The sequence below is a fragment of the Chiloscyllium punctatum genome, chromosome 2, assembly GCF_047496795.1.
Source record: "Chiloscyllium punctatum isolate Juve2018m chromosome 2, sChiPun1.3, whole genome shotgun sequence".
Classification (NCBI taxonomy): Eukaryota; Metazoa; Chordata; class Chondrichthyes; order Orectolobiformes; family Hemiscylliidae; genus Chiloscyllium; species Chiloscyllium punctatum.
Genome location: NC_092740.1, coordinates 114,529,546 through 114,545,823, shown reverse-complemented (window position 1 = coordinate 114,545,823; position 16,278 = coordinate 114,529,546).

Sequence of the window (16,278 nt, the reverse complement as noted above, 5' to 3'; positions counted from 1 at the left end):
TATTCATATACCTATCCAGATGCCTTTTAAATGTTGCAACTGTATTAGCCTCCACCACTCCTTCTGGCAGCTCATTCCATATACATACCACCCTCTGTGTGAAAAGGTTGCCTCTTAGGTCTCTTTTATACCACCTGAAACATATGACTGTGTGTGTGTGATAGTCAAGTTTGGTACCCATGGGGATGGCCCCAACTGGGATCTTGGGTTCAATTCACACTACTACCCTACACACACACACACGCCTACAGACCCATACACTCACGCAGACCCTGTCTCATGCACAAGCTCTCTCTCATATGCTCGTACACACACACACACACCCTGGGGAAAATACTTTGTCTATTTATCCTATCCATGCCCCTCATGATTTTATAAACCTCATTAAGGTTTATCCCTCAGCCTCCGACGCTCCAGGGAAAACAGCCCCAGACTATTAAACCTATCTCTATAGCTCAAATCCTCCAACCCTGGCAACATTCTTGTAAATCTTTTCTGAACCCTTTCAAATTTCACAACATCCTTCCGATAGGAAGAAGACTAGAATTGCACGCAATATTCCAAAAGTCACCTAACTAATGTCCTCCCAACTCCTATACTCAGCACTCTGACTAATAAAGGAAAGCATACCAAACACCTTCTTCACTATCCTAACTACCTGCGACTCTAGTTTCAAGAAGATATGAACCTGCACTCCAATGCTAGAAGGGTTAGGTTAGCTCTATCACAAGGTAAAAACAATGACTGCAGATGCTGAAAACCAAATACTGGATTAGTGGTGCTGGAAGAGCACAGCAGTTCAGGCAGCATCCAACGAGCAGCGAAATCGACGTTTCGGGCAAAAGCCCTTCATCAGGATGAAGGGCTTTTGCCCGAAACGTCGATTTCGCTGCTCGTTGGATGCTGCCTGAACTGCTGTGCTCTTCCAGCACCACTAATCCAGTATTAGCTCTATCACAGTCAAATAGGATGTCACTGGTAGCTTTATTAAGAGCTAATTTGGTATTGTGGCAGCGATGGAAACCTAGTTAGAAACATTCAAGCATAGATCTCCAACAAAAATGAGTGATTTGAGTGACAACAACATAGTCAAGGATTTTCACTCAGGAAATTGGGGTTGGAGATGTGACAGTAACTTGTAATGATGGTGAAGTCAGGGCTGCTTTCTGAGAAAGAAGTAATAAAGGTGAGGAGAAAAGAACAATGCCTTAAGAGTGAGACACTATTAATAATATTGCTTCAATTCCCTTTCCATACTTTGCTTTTACCATGATAGTGTAGTGTGTTCATTATTTCATATTAATACATGATGTGTATGTCTACACATTGTGCAACAAAAGAATATAATTACTGATACATGAGCTCAACTCTCCAACCCTTTAGTGAATCCAAAAGCACACTGGTTATATTAGCAGAAGACCAGCTAGTGTATCCAGCCTGCCTCACACCACATTGTCTTGAGTCCTGAATTTTCATCATGTCTGTCTCCAGCATTGAAATGGCAGTAAATTGGAAACAGCTTCAAAAATATTCTCACGGAGTGCCTTAGCTCTGTTATCCAAGTTTATGTTCTGACTATTCCTTTAACGAAGAATTAATTCCAATTCATTGACCTCAAAGAAATTGTATCGATAACTGTGCTCATTCCGCAAGGTGTGCTAAATATAGATCATTGAAGTTTAATACTATCATTGTATTCTCTTCTTCCTTTTAAAGACCTCTGGGACTGTGACGACTCCACCTCCCTATTCTTACACATGCCAGTCCCATTCCATCCCGATCTCAATCTATTTCCCAGTGTTGGGAATTATTCTCAATGCACAGTGAGCTCATAGCAAGGCAGAGTTAGGGGATTTAGGCATTAATTCCGAGTAGGACTGCAGCATTAGAGGAAGTGACAGTGTCGAAGGAGATCAGTGCAAGTCCCTCTTCTCCATTGTCGTCCTCAGTAATTTTATAGGGCACCCGGAAAGTGGCTGAAATGAGGCTGGATCCAAAGAAAATCAATTATGCCCTAATTTAAGACACATACAGACTTATTTTCAACAGAAATCACTGAGTAAATCAGAGACAGGAAGTTGCTGATTTATTTTCCTCCTTTTTATATGTTTGCTGATAGCAACTGTATCTCACTAATCAGCTGAGTTCAAATAACTGGAATGCTGGAAAGCATTGACACCTGGTGATTAATTTGAGTCAGCCCCTTTGTTAGATTAATGGTAATGAAACTGTTATTATCGCTGTATTAATCAGGAAGCCCATGGTATTTTAATAGGGATTGTACTTAAATCTGCTGAGAGTTCAATGAAATTTCTTAACCTTGGTCAAGAGCAGCAATTCAATACTCACCAAATGTTTGGGGAAGGAGAACTTTCCGATCTATTTCCCTGCAAATATCGAGGACTGTCCTGACAAAATTGCTGCCACATAGATGGGTGTATGTTTCATCAAGTCCTGTATTTTCTGCAGATGTAGAGGAGGTCAGTAACATCCCAGTTGCCAGGATGACCACCAGAGACTTCATTGTCGTTCACAAGTGATCAGCTCCAGCCTCTGACTTTGTGGAGAATCCTGGAACCAATTACTCCAATCACTCTCTAACGGTTCTGCTGTACAAGTGGACCTACCTTTAGTGACCGGTCTAACTTTATTTCCTGGTCTCAAACTCCTACTCCTACTTGACTTAATTTCTGAATGATTCAGAGTATTTTGTTATTTCTTTCCACTTTGATGTTGATGTGTTCCTTCTCACTTTTACAGCAGTTTTGCTTCCATTCCTGTGACTCATTATTATTTTTCACTAACTCTTATATCTTTTTCTAGTGATCTTTGACTTTGCTACAACACCTCAAACCCTTAGTGTTCTAACTGAACATAACAATTACTTCATCCATGATTAATGCTTAATCTCAGAAATTGATGTTTGTAATTAATATATAACAGCTCTTCTTTTGATCACTTGTGGGTAAATCTCTGGTTACATATTGTATTGTTGTGAGCAGCTTCTCATACTTTACATTGGTACTGCAATTATGTTTGGAATATTTGAGCAGTAGCAGTCGCTAATATTGTACCAACTAGTGGCATTGGATTGAGCATGGACACAGACCCATGTGAGCAATGAGCAATGGTGTGGTGGGGGCTGTGGTGTTGGTGGCAAAGAAACAAGGGAGAAATGAGTGCTAAGGGGAAGCAGTGGCATAATGCTTTGTCTTTGGACTAGTAATAAAGGCACCCACTTCATTTTCTCCTCAGTAATGTGATGGAAGGTGTAATCAAAAGTGCTATAAAGTAGCACCTGCTAAACCTTAATCTGCTGTGATGCTCATTTTGGGTATTGCCAGGGGGCACTTAGCTCCTGACTTCATTTCAGCCTTAGTTCAAACATGAACAAAAGAGCTGAATTCCAGAGATGAATCATACTTGGCATAAAGGAAGATGGTTTGCAGTGTTTGAAGCTCAGTCATCTCACTGGAGTTCCTCAAGGTAGTGTCCTAGGCCCAACCATCTTCAGCTGCTTCATCAATGATCTTCTGTCCATCTTAAGGTCAGAACTTGGGAAGATCGCACAATGTTCAGCACAATTTATGGCTGCTCAGTTACTGAGGCAATCCATGTTTAAATGCAGAAAGACTTGAACAATATCCATACTTGAGCTAAAACGTGGCAAGCAACATTCTGACCACACAAATGCCAGTCAATTACTATTTCCAATAAAAGAGAATCTAGCTTTGCCCATGACATTCAATTCCATTACCACCACCGAATGTTTCACTACAAGGGTTGCCAATGATCAGAAACTGAACTTGACCAGCTATATAAATACAAGACACAAGAGTAGGTCAGAGGTTAGGAATCCTGTAATGAATAACTCATCTCCTGACTCCTGAAAGCCTGTCCACCATCTACAAGACAAAAGTCAGAAGTGCGATGTAACATTCCCCACTTATCTGGATGAATGCAGCTCAAGCAACACTCAAGAAGCTTGACATCGTCCAGGACAAAATAGACCACTTGATGAGCACCACATCCACAAACATCCCCTCATTCCACCTGTCATTGCTCAGCGGCAGTAGGGTGTACTATCTACAAGATGCACTGCAGAAATTCTCCAAAGAACCCCTTAGACAATATCTTCCAAATCCACAGCTATTGACATTGAGAAGGACAAGGGCAGCAGATATATATGAACGTCACATCCTGGAAACTCCTTTCAAAGATATTCATGTTCCTAAATTGAAAATACATTTCTGTTCCTTCAGTGTTACTGAGTCAAAATCTTGGAACTCTCTCCCTAATAGTATTAGGGAGCACACTATCCCTGTGTGTCTACCTACAGCATATGGACAGCAGTGTTTCAAGAAGGCAGTTCACTGCCACTTCTTCAAGTAGGGAAACCAGGGATGGACAATAACCTGGCCCATCCTGCAATGCCCACATTCCATGAAGTAAATTTAAAAATGAGCAAGCGAGTGACTCTAAGTTGGCACCTCCCCACCCCATGTCGGGTTCCTCCCTTAGGCATCAAGTTCCTTTAAATGAGGACACAACCCTGGAGGCGAACACAGTTGGATTTGTTTTTAATGTTTCTTGCATAGCAAGTCTCCTGCCTGCCATTGGATTAAAGCAACAGCAGTGGATTGGGCCTTTAACGGGCATAAATCCTTCACTGAAGGGCCTGAATCGGTGGCAGTGCAAGAAAGTAACCCTGAGCCTTCCCAGCATGGACTAATTAGGGTGTAGACTGGAAGATGGTAAGGGCCACAAATACCATGCTGCCTGATTAAATGCCCCTACCACTAACCTTGCCATGACAGGTACAAGATTTTCCCCCTTAACCTGCTGAGTATATTGTGAGGTACATTCAAGATGATTTATATTCCAAAATGATGAAGGGTGAGTAAATAATTTTGTATTGTTGTGACGCTTCTTATTTGTTATCACTTAGCTTTGCTTGCCAGGACAAACATGTACCATAGATATCTCGGCTGCTTGGTTGGTTTGCAATGCAGAATGACACCCCCAGCATGGGTTCAATGCTAACACCAGCTGAGGTTACCTCGCCCATTGTCTGAGGTGTGGCGACCCACAGAATAGATTAGATTAGATTAAATTATTTATAGTGTGGAAACAGGCCCTTCGGCCCAACAAGTCCACACCGCCTCGCCGAAGCGCAACCCACCCATGCCCCTTACCTAACACTACGGGCAATTTAGCATGGCCAATTCACCTGACCTGCACATCTTTGGACTGTGGGAGGAAACCGGAGCACCTGGAGGAAACCCACGCAGACACGGGGAGAACACGCACAGTCAGTCGCCTGAGGCAGGAATTGAACCCGCGTCTCTGGCGCTGTAAGGCAGTAGTGCTAACCACTGTGTCACCATGCCGCCCATAAATAAACCACCGCCAGTTGTATCTCTTGTTCTCTCTCTAATGACAGTGAATCCTATGGTCTAGTAAAACTATGGCGAGTTTGCTTTACCTGTGTGGCCCTTGTGGTGTTGCTGCAAGACATGGGTGTGTGCATACATGTTCCCACAAATGTTGGAAAATGTTGACTCAGTGCAATCCTAATACAACTGTTTGATTGAAAATTACGATCTCAAGTTTAGGCAATGAATGTATCAGCTATGCCAGTGAAAACTTGAAGATATGTGATAGGCCCTGCATTGTTTAATAGCTCAGACACAGTCATTATTGCTAATTATAATTTACAATTACAACAGGTTAGAATGTACTCAAGTGATTTTGCAAATGTTTTGGTGAATGTGCACTTGCCAGAGAATCTTGACAGAACAGTCAATGATCTGTGCATGCAATCACTGGAACAGAAATGGTTGGCAGCCATGGCAAAACGGCCAGGCAGGAGAGAACCAGCAGTCAGCTTGTAAAAGAGCCATCATTTACTCTTGACCTGGTTGCCAAGATAGACATTGCATTAGTATCTGAGCTGGCAAGAGCCAAAGTAAAGTTATGGTCCCCTTTCATTGGCGCTATGCTGTCTCTCTTCATCCCCCTCTTGGGGATCCTGTGACTGAGTAAGTAGCAGTTCTTGGCTGTCTGTGAGTAGGAATTGGGTTAGTGTGAGGGAATGGTAATAGGATTAGAAGTAAGGCATTCATGTTCTAACCATCAGCAACCTGCTCATCCAGTCAGAAAGTAACAAGGGCATTAGGTAGCAAGAGATCATCATCCTCAATGGTCTCATTGACAGAAGGCACAACTGGCTCCACAGTCGCCTGTACTATGATTCAGAGGATCATCTACCTTCATGTAGGAATCAGGAAACGTGTGCAGCCTGGTGCCCCTTAGGTTATATACTGCTCCTCTCCGTTGTGCAGCATTTCACCCTGCAAGACAAAGGGCCGAATATCAGTGAACACATGGCAAAGTGTTTCTATGGTGTGCTTGCCATAGCTGAATAGTGATAGGTAGTGGGGGCTTATGAGAAATGGGTTCTCAAGGACAAATCGCAGTAGCTGGATGTCAGGCATGAATCCTGAGTGCAACGATTGCTGCAGGCTGAGTGAAGGGGCTGTGCTGCATCAGGAAATGCCCTCAGCCAAGAGCAGTGGCTAAGACCTGTCAGGGAAAGTGCATTCACTGACCTTGATCATTCTCAGGAGATCAATAAACCTTTTCTGGCACTAATAACACATCCTCAGGTTTAGACTTTGGGAGCTAATTTACCCAGCCAGCTTGACACAGTGCTAGCATGTCCTATCACTGAGCTTGAAAGCTATGAATTCAAGCTGCATTCCCATTAGCACAGTTAATCTAAGCTGATATTTCAGATCTGTATTTTCAGAATCGATGTTCTTCAAATGAAACATTAAACTAAATACTAACTACTGCTCAGCGGACACAAAAGATTGTACAAAACTTTTCGCACAAGAGAATCTCTCCAGTGTTTTGATTTTACCTTATCCTGCAAAGAATACCACCAGTACTGATTCTGGCCATTTACAATATTGCTGTATTGGCTATTATGTGTGTCTACATAACCACAGTAAATACTTTTCAAAGGTAACTTGTTGGCTCTGAAGCATTTTGAGACTTACTAAGAACATTCTGTATCTGGACTCTATTCAATGAAAATGTTTTCTAGAGGGCTGACTAATGGATTACCTGTTACAAGTCGGTTCACTTAACATCTACAAAAGGATAAAGTTTGAAGACTTCAATAAAGGAAGAAACAGTCATGCGTAGATGAATAGAAAATGTAGAAGTAATCAGATTGTATTTTAAATTAACAATCTCACAGAATGTTTTTTGAGGAGATATAGACCATTAATGAAAACATTTGGCATGTATTAACTAGAAAGGGGGGAGGAAGGTAAAACTCCAAGGAATATAATGACCAATGGGAAGCAAAGCTACAGGTTAACATCTGTGGGGGTGGTTTCAACTGCATTGACAAATATGAGAAAAATGAAAAGAAAGGAGAACTCAGGAGAGGTTATTAAAGTCTCCAGCACAAAAAACAGAGCAGAGTGTTTGGAAACGGTTAGGAATCAAACTTCAAATACACCGGATCAACAAATTATGATGAGGAGATGGACGGTTGATATAAGACCAAAGGTGTTATATCTGAATGTGAGTTATATAAAGGCCTAAAAAAAATGGTCAGGCTTTGGGGGACAAGATACACCAAGAGATAGAAAAGTTGTGTAAGAAAACCAAGGTTAAAATGATCATGGGGGATTTCAATCTGTAGATGGACTGGGAAAATCAGGTTAGTAGTAGATCACTGGGAAAAGGAATTTGTGAAATGTTTATAAGATGGCTTTTTGGAGTAGCTTGTGGTGTAGCCCACCAGTTGTCTCTCTGTAATGAGTCCTCTGGGACAAAGATGACTTTGAGTAATTATCAGAATTCATCATCATCATTGGTGGTCCTTTGTAGATGAAGATGACTGACTTCCATACTCAGGGTGAGTCCATTGGTGGCTGTATAGACTGATGTGGCTACTGCAGGCTCGGTTACATTTGAGATTGGTGGTTGTCGCAGGAAGGGGTGGGTGGGGCATTGGTGTGGCAGTGGGCTGTTTTTGCCTGGCTTCAATCTTTTTCCTGACAGCAATTCTCAAGGTGCTCAATGCCTTCCTGGATGCTCTTTTTCCACTTCGGACAGTCTTGCGCTCGGTGTCAGTGAGAATGCTGCACTTCACCAGTGAGGCCTTGGGGGTATCACTGAAGCATTTCCTCTGTCTACCTGTTGCTCACCTGCCATTTTGAGCCTGGGAGTGTCCTGTTTCTCCCAATACCCTCATCTCAGACCTCACACTAACTCAGCGTGAGGCGCTGCCCAGTGCTGAACTATTTGCATTCCAGCACAGGCAACCTAAGGCCAAACAGTACCACCTGGTCTCCTGTTGTCCTGGACCCTGCTTGCCACTGGGCCAAGACCTTGTGCTGCTAAGCCCATGTACTAACTGGTGTTCAACAGTTGCCCCACATTAAAAGAACTCTCGTACAGGCACCTCTCAAACCCTCATTTTTAGAACTAAGAAAATTTAGGTTCCTAAATTTTTGAAAAATAAGTACTGAAAGATTTGGAAAGGACTCACAGAATCATCTCCCTATCTATTGTAAGGAAACTGTCAGGAGTCAGTTAAGTAGAATGCCAAAACATTGAGATAGGGGCTGCATTTCCTCTGGACTTTGAATCTCTGTTATAGATGGTGTTGGGGAACATTACTGAAACCTTGTTAGTTTAGCTCTTGATGACTATCTTCTATATTTATATAGCTTTCTCTTTTTTTTGTATAATAAACTTCGGCTGTAAGGAAAATCTGGAGCCTCATGTGACCCTGTTTCAATGACTACCATTGTAAATTATACAAAAAGATTTGTCCCGATGGGGCATTTCAAGACCAGGGAGCATATTTTTAAGGTGAGAGCAGAGAGATTTAAAAAGATACGAGGGGCAATTTTTTTACACAGAGGATGGTTCACATGTGGGATGAACTTCCTTAGGAAGTGGTGGATGCAGACACAGTTACAAGATTTAAAAGTACATGAATAGGAAAGATTTGGCAGGCTATGGGCCAGGAGCACAGTGGCTCAGTGGTTAGCACTGTTGCCTTACAGCGCCAGGGACCCAGGTTCAATTCCAGCCTTAAGTGACTGTCTGTGTGGAGTTTGCACATTCTCCCCGTGTCTATGTGGGTTTCCTCTGGGTACTCTAGTTGCCTCCCATGGTCCAAAGATGTGCAGGTTAGGTGAACTGGCCATGCTAAATTGCCCATAGTATTCAGGGATGTGTAGGTTAGATGCATTAGTCTGGGGTAAAATGTAGAACAATAAGGTAGGTGATCAGGTCTGGGTGGGTTACTCTTTGGAGGGTCAGTAGACTTGTTGGGCTGAAGGGCCTGCTTCCACACTGTAGGGATTCTTTGATTCTAAGTAACAAGTGGACAGATGGGATTAGGATTATATTTGGCATGGTCTAGTTGGAGTGATGTGTTGATTTCTCTACTGTATGACTCTATAATACCACCAGCTGGAGTTATAACAGTCTTATTATTTGATCATCTAAGTTTTTTTTTAAAAACCCAGATTTTTTTAAAAGTACGAATTATATTGGCATTTGCAGAATAAAATGGAGCTGTGATACTGAAATCTGCATGTATAATTGTTTTGAGACATTTGTAGAATGTTTGATAAGTCTTTTAAAGGTTTTCATGAATTGTAATGGGTTCATTTATAATTTTCTTGAATAATAAATATATTCTAGTGACCTGGTAGCAATAGCAACTGGAAGAAAGTTAACACACAAAAGCCATGTAGCTAGTTGCAGATGGGAGCTGCAAACAATTGAGAGCTGCAGTAGAGGGAAAACAGAGAAAGCACATTTGCAATAAATTGTGTGTGTGTGATGCAAATAAATAAGACAGCTTACCCAAGACAAAGGTAGAGTGGACATTATGAATTGTAAAATTGTAATGTCTCTACCTCAAAGCTGAACTAATCATTTACCAGGATTTATTAAAGGGGTCAAATAAAGGAATCTCTGGGGAAGCTACACCATTAAAAATGTCATGAACCCACCTCCCACCATGTGGCCCACCTAACCCTGCCATGAAAAACCATTCCTCCTGAGTTATTACCATTGCTACCACTTTCAGTAAACATTGCTGACATCCACTGGCCAGTATCAAAATCCATTCCTACTTTTAGTAGATTGTTGTCATTAACAGGCTTAACCAGATCAGACCCCTGTTTCCCTTCCCCTGGATTTCTCATTTATGTGAGGGCACCTGTGACAGCAGTAACATTTCTGATTTTTTTTTTGTCACCACGCTGTGAGATTCCTAGTGTTCTTGACAGCTCGCCAGCTCAATCTAACAGGAGGCTCAATACGAGACACCACAGACTGCAGGGATAGCTCTTGTATCACCACAACTGCGAAAAGAGCTGAATGATACTCATTCTATTCAATTCCTCATGTGAACTTTACTTCCTTCCTTCATAAAATAGATCAGAATGTAAAAATTAATATCCAATAGGACAGAAATATTTAAAAAATTAAGTTCCTGAAATTCTTTTGCCTTGCAAAACAAAAATTACTTTTCTCCCTCTTTCTGCTGTAGTTTTGTCTTGAATCCCCATGAGTTCTTGAATTTACATTTCTCTAGCTGTTTGGCAACTGCTTGCTTTTTGGAAATAAATCTCTTTAACTTGATTGCCTGACAACATAGTGTTCCAAATGTTATTACAATGTTAATGTAAAGTATTGGAAACTACTAGCAACAATAGGGTTCTAGTAGTTGGCGACAGAACAATAGGTTCACTTGCTGGTGGTATGCATAAGAAGCTGTTAATATTAAATAAAACCACCAACTTGATTAGACTAAACATTAATCGAAGAAAGCATGTGGTTACGCTCAATTTGGACATTAAGGACCTGAAGTGATGGAAACATTTCAAAAGCCATTAGAAAAGGAGCAAAGTTAATGACAAACAGGAGAAAGTGAGGACTGCAGATGCTGGAGATCAGAGCTGAAAATGTGTTGCTGGAAAAGCGCAGCAGGTCAGGCAGTATCCAAGCCACAGGAGAATCGATGTTTCGGGCATGAGCCCTTCTTTAGCCCCTGAAGAAGGGCTCATGCCCGAAACGTCGATTATCCTGCTCCTTGGATGCTGCCTAACCTGCTGCGCTTTTCCAGCAACACATTTTCAGCTAATGACAAACAGGGACAACTTGTCACAGAGGAAGCCAGGAAAAATGCCAGGAGAAGGAACAGACAAATGTGGAAGAGAATTTCACTTATGTGCTGAAATTGAAGGCAAAATCTTGCGGGGTTGATGGGAGTCTCCGATGTGTCACCTCTTTCAGGGGGTGCACATGCCTCATTGTGTGCCAATCGGACACTTCTGGTGGGCCACAAATGAGCCTTCCCTCAGGAAAGTCAACAGGAACAGAAGTCTGACCTGCTGAGAGCCAATCAGAGACCTCATGGTCTTCAGCACTCAGCAGCACCACTGGGGAGGTCTGTGGGTGCTAATGATGACATTGCCCTCCTCCATGTTTTAGGATTGTCATTGGATCACAGCCCAGAGGTGAGTAATGACAGGAGGCAGTCCAGAGTGAATATTGAGAAGAAGTGAGGGGAGTGTGGTTAGCTGTAAGCATACGGATGAAACTGTAGGTATGCCTTCCCAATATTGAGTCCCTTGAACAACCAACAAATTCCTTTTTAACAGGACACACACATCCTTCCCCACTACCCAGGAAACTGAAGCAAACATACTAGGGCTTGTTTGTAGTGGACCTCAAATGACAAGCCACCCCATATATCCCTGAGATCATACCAGTGACGATAGAATGAGTACACAAAGTGTGCTTTGACTAGCTTTCCAAGGTGTCAATTTAATCAAGGAGGGAAGGTAATCTACAGGCCACCCTGCCATAAATTTATTCAAGGTAGAGACAGGAGATGTCCCCACTCACCACTCTCCAGCTTGACTAAATAACCTCCAACCCCACTTCCCTAATACCAAGATCACCAGGGGGAGGGCTGAAAATTCTACCGAAGTATTTAGTGTCTATGTCATCGATAAATGCTTTTGACCTGTTCCATGTGATGACATGATAAGACAAGGAGGGGCTCTTGCCTCTTGGCCATGATTTGTGGACATTTATCCTTACACTGAATGCAATGCATACTGAAATTCCTTCTTTTGAATAGAGTTGAGAAATACTCACTGATTTCCAATGACGTGAGAGTTCAATTCTTATTTCTATACATTTCTTGTTAAGTGTGCTAGGAATGCAATGATCGTTTTCACTTCCTTCCTTTTGTAAATATTCTGCAAAGTGGAGACTATCCCAAATAAATGTCAAAAGAATGGAAAAAGCAAGATGCTAAATTTAAAGGGATATTAAACTTTCTGATATCAAAGTAGATAAAATTTAGTCTTAAATCCAATTGACCAGAAGATTCCAGGCCCAACCTTCAGTCAGTGCTGAGTTAGTTGATTTCAGCTCATTAACCAGGCATAATCACCCTCAGTAAAATTGGAAATGGGCGATAAATAAACTAGTAAGTTGGTGTCCCTGTTCATTGTCTAATGATTCCAGTTGGTAGTGGAGCTCTGCATCCCACAAGTGATGATATAATCGGATTTTCTCTGCATCCTACCCAGTTACTGTCAATTTTTGAGGTTGTCAATGTGATGACACTGAGATCCATTGAGTTACAATTAACAATGAGCAGGTAATCAGTGCAGAGCCAACACCAATAATATAGAGACACACTGATGTCCTCAAGGGAGATGGGCACCACAGAGGATAGAGTGCCTTATTTCCCATTCCAATCCTCCCTACCTTTCCTCACTTTTGTTGTTATTGCATTGCCCCTGTGAGGTAGTGCTTGTACCTTTCTCATTTGTTTCAAAGCAGGGGTAATTTGCTGATGGGGAAAACCAATCAGTAGTGTATAAAAACATCTATGGATATATAAAAAATATATTTTTTAAAACATTCAATGAGGTCTAGAGATTGCTTCAGAAGTGCTCTCATTGCATTGTCCTAATTTTCCTAGAAATCCAATGAATAACTTGATGCAGATTTTCCACCAAAGTTGCAGTGCTGGAATGGAGCAACTCTGAGCTAATTCCCAGCATTCCAAGCCTTTCTGTGGCAAATATTTACTGCACCAAATATGGATCTGAACAGTGACAGCTTAAATAACATGAATTATTGATGATATTCTATTCTTGTTCACTTATTTTTGAAGTTCAAATGATATACTGTTGTTTCCAATCTACGATATGATAGTGAGATTTGCTCATTTGGAGATGCATGGAGAGGCTCTTGTGGTGCAGTGATGTTGTCCTAAATGCAGAGGCATGAGTTCGAATCCCACCTGCCCCAGAGATTTGTCATGACATCTCTGGAGTGGTGTAAAAAATATGTTGAAGAGCCTGGACGAGTAGTCACCAATCGGTTAAAGGCTAATCTCAAGAGACAGCATACAAATTGGTGCATCCCTTCTCAACATTGACAAAAGATCCAGACTAAAATGTTATTGCTTAGCTTGGCAATTTTTAATTTGCGTTGGACCAAGTTACAAATTTAAAGTGCCACTTTAGATATTTTCATGGGCGTGGTTGAGCCGGTCATCAGGGCATATTAGGTTTTGACAATGTTGACTGATCTGTAATGATTTGACATGCTGGACTTCTAAATTTAATCCAACTGAACTTCACCAGGGAACTGAAACCTTTGGACCCAATGTTAAGAATGGAGTGTTGTGTAGGCTTGAATCAGCTGTCTCCACTCACCTCAAGGAAGGCCACTGGTATAAAAGAAAATGGTTTAGGCTGTTGACCCCTGAAGATGGGAGTTTCTGTTCCTTGGTTCTCATTTGGTGTACACTTAGGAGTACTTTTAAATGAACAGGAGTCAGGATATAGAAGGTGAGACTGTTAGGATTGTGGGTGAGGTGGGGTTATGTCAGGTGTGGTGACAGGTGGAGGAAGTATTACATTACTCAGTCTGAAAGGGTGCAACATGTGTGCTCGGTTTTCTGAAAGAGCAGGCTTTTTTTTACATGTGCCAGGGGTGTGTTGGGATGTAAAGTATTGGGATAAAGTTTGATGACTACATAAATGAGTCCATAAGATAACAGCAATCCCACGTGCATTAAAGTTCCCATAAGAAGTTAGCTGCTCTGAAGCCTTCCCCTCATGTTCAGCATACCAATTATCATATAGCAACAATTACTGAGGGGTCTGACCTGAGCTTATATCAATCCACAAAGAACCCACTATGAAACAGCAATAGTTACATAGAACATTACAGAGCTGTACAGGCCCTTCGGTCCTTGATGTTGTGCCTACCTGTGGAAACAATCTGAAGCCCATCTACCCTCCACTATTACATTCTCAACCATATACCTATCCAATGACCATTTAAATGCCCTTAAAGTTGGCAAGACTACTACTGTTGAAGGTAGGAGAAAGTGAGGACTGCAGATGCTGGAGACCAGAGTTGAAAAATGTGGTGTTGGAAAAACACAGCAGGCCAGGCAGCATCCGAGGAGCAGGACAATCGACGTTTCGGGCATAAGCCCTTCTTCAGGAATGAGGCTGGTGTGCCAAGTGGGCTGAGATAAAAGGTAGGGGGGAGGGAATTTGGGGGAGGGGCGCTGGGAATACGATAGGTAGAAGGAGGTGAGGGTGAGGGTGATAGGCTGGAGAGGGGGTGGAGGTGGAGAGGTCGGGAAGAAGATTGCAGGTCAAGAAGGCGGTGCTGAATCCGGGGGTTGGGACTGAGATAAGGTGGGGGGAGGGGAAATGAGGAAGCTGGAGAAATCTATATTCATCCCGTGTGGTTGGCGGGTTCCTAGGCAGAACCTACTGTTGCAGGTAGGCTGTTCCACATCCTACTACTCTCTGAGTAAAGAAACTTCCAAAGACATCTGTCTTATATCTATCACCCCTCAATTTAAAGCTATGTCCCCTCATGCTAGCCATCACCATCTAAGGAAAAAGGCTCTCATTGTCCAACCTCTCTAACCCTCTGATTATCTTATATGTCTCAATTACGTCACCTCTCAACCATCTTCTCTCTAACGAAAACAGCCTCAAGTCCCTCAGCCTTTCCTTGTAAGACCTTCCCTCCATACCAGGCAACATCCTCATAAACCTCCTCTGAACCCTTTCCAAAGCTTCCATATCCTTCCGTTAATGCGGTGACCAGAAATGTACGCAATACTCCAAATGTGGTTGCACCAGAGTTTTGTACAGCTGCAGCATGATCTCATTGTTCCGAAACTCAATCCCTCTACCTATAAAAGTTAACACACCGTATGCCTTCTTAACAATTTGAACAACCTGGGTGGCAACTTTCAAGGATCTATGTACCTGGAGACTGAGATCTCTCTACTCATCTACACTACCATGAATCTTACCATTAGCCCAGTACTCTGCATTCCTGTTGCTCCTTCTAAAGTGAATCCACATTAAACTCAACTTGCCAGCTCTCAGCATGGCTCTGCAGCTTATCTAAGTCTGCCTGTAACCTACAGCATCCTTTCTCACTATCCACAACTCCACTGACCTTAGTGTCATCTGCAAATTTACTAACCCATCCTTCTATGCCATCATGCATGTCGTTTATAAAAATGACAAACAACAGTGGACCCAAAACAGATCCTTGTGGTACCCCACTAGTAATTGAACTCCAGGATGAATATTTTCCATCAGCCACCACTCTCTGTCTTCTTTCAGCTAGCCAATGTCTGACCCAAATGCTAAAGCACCCTCAATCCCATGTCTCCGTATTTTGTGCAATAGCCTACCATGGGGAACCTTATCAAACACCTCACTGAAATCCATGTACACCACATCAGCTCCTTTCCCCTCATCCAGGTGTTTGGTCACCATTCGAAAGAACTCAGCAAGGTTTGTGAGGCACAACCTACCCTTCACAAAACCATGCTGACTATCCCTAATCAACTTATTCCTTTCTCGATGATTACAAAGCCTATCTCTTATATAACCTTTTCCAATACTTTACCCACAACTGAAGTAAGGCTCCCAGGTCTATAATTTCCAGGGCTGTCTCTACTCCCCTTCTTGAAAAAGGAACAACATTTGCTATCCTCCAGTCTTCTAGCACTATTCCTGTAGACAATGACGATATAAAGATCAAAGCCAAAGGCTTGGCAATCTCCTCCCTTGCTTCCCAGAGAATCCTAGGATAAATCCCATCTGGCCTAGGGGACTTATCTAATTTTACACTTTTCAGAATTGCTAACACATC